Raw genomic sequence first — 1,737 nt, forward strand, 5'->3', positions numbered from 1 at the left:
GGCAGATTTTGGATGCTGACTTGTTTCTACGATTCCCGTTGATTCCGAATAGATTTTGATGTGAAACCACTTGGATTGGCTTCCTTATCAAATTATCTTCCCATCCATATGTGGATCATTGAAAACGGAGTCCGGATGCGTCTTGGGTGACCAGTTTAAGGTAGACTAGTCTTGAAGGCCGAGGCAGACTCGAATTCTTGTTTGACTAGGCCTCTGGCTTGTGTTGGACGTCCTTGCTGGTCATCATCACCTCTGCCACTCCCTCTAAGTCCTTCATGGCCCTCTCCAATGTTCCTAAGCAAGATAACATCATTAGGTAGTAGTCTATTCTCAAAAGTATGAAAAGTATCGCTTAAGAACGAGCTCACCTCTAAATTGAGTTGTCGCTTTCGAGCCCGGGTCATTGGACCTTGCATGATGGTTGGAGAATCAGCGGGTACCTCTAAAGAAGTGATGTCCTCATCATCATCCCCCTCTTGAATTGGAGTCATCCTTGACTCAAGCTCATCATCTTCTCGCAAATAAGGTTTCAAATCTGCAATGTTAAAGGTGGGACTAACCCCGAACTCGGGTGGCAATTCAAGTTTGTATGCATTATTATTTATTTTCTCAATGATCTTATAAGGACCAGCTGCTCTTGGCATTAATTTAGACTTATGCAGCTTAGGAAATCTATCTTTTCTCAAATGTAACCAAACCAAATCACCCGATTCAAGTTTAATCTCTTTTCTACCTTTACTACCAGCAATTCTATACTTTTCATTCATTCTTTCAATATTTGCTTTAGTTGTTTCGTGCAACTTACAAATAAAATCAGCACGCTCTCTAGCATCACTATGTATTCTCTTAGTAGTAGGTAAAGGCAAAAGATCAATAGGAGCACGGGGGTTAAAACCATACACTACCTGAAAAGGACTTACCTTGGTGGTGGAATGTTCCGCCCTGTTATATGCAAACTCTACATGCGGCAAACACTCTTCCCACATCTTCAAATTGCGCTTCAAAATGGCTCTCAACATGGTGGACAATGTTCGATTCACAACCTCAGTTTGCCCATCAGTTTGGGGATGACATGTTGTAGAAAATAGCAGCTTGGTCCCCAATTTATTCCACAACAGTGCGCAAAAAATGACTCAAGAATTTTGCATCGCGATCTGAAATAATAGTAGAAGGCATACCATGCAAGCGAACGGATTTCTTGAAAGAAAAGGTCAGCAATATGAACAGCATCGTCGCTCTTATGATAAGGAATAAAATGTGCCATCTTAGAAAAACGATCAACCACCACAAAAATACTATCCCTCCCCCTCTTAGTCCTTGGTAATCCCAACACAAAATCCATAGATATATCTACCCAAGGAGTAGAAGGAATAGGAAGAGGCATATACAAACCATGTGGGTTCAACCGCGGACTTAGCTTTTGACATGTGGCACACCGAGCCACGTACGGCTCTACATCTCGCCTTATCCTTGGCCAAAAGAAGTGTGTGGACAGCACCTCCTCCGTCTTCTTGGCACCAAAATGTCCCATCAATCCGCCTCCATGTGCCTCCTGCAACAACAAAAGACGAACAGAACCAACTGGAATGCATAGGCGGTTAGCTCTAAACAAAAACCCATCGCTGATCATAAACTTATTCCATTGTGCGTCCCTCTCTACAATTAAGCAACACATCCTTAAAATCAGGATCAAGCGCATATTGTTCTTTAATGGATTGAAGACCAAAAATTCGACAA

This window comes from Miscanthus floridulus, chromosome 1 (assembly GCF_019320115.1).
Source record: "Miscanthus floridulus cultivar M001 chromosome 1, ASM1932011v1, whole genome shotgun sequence".
Taxonomy (NCBI): domain Eukaryota; kingdom Viridiplantae; phylum Streptophyta; class Magnoliopsida; order Poales; family Poaceae; genus Miscanthus; species Miscanthus floridulus.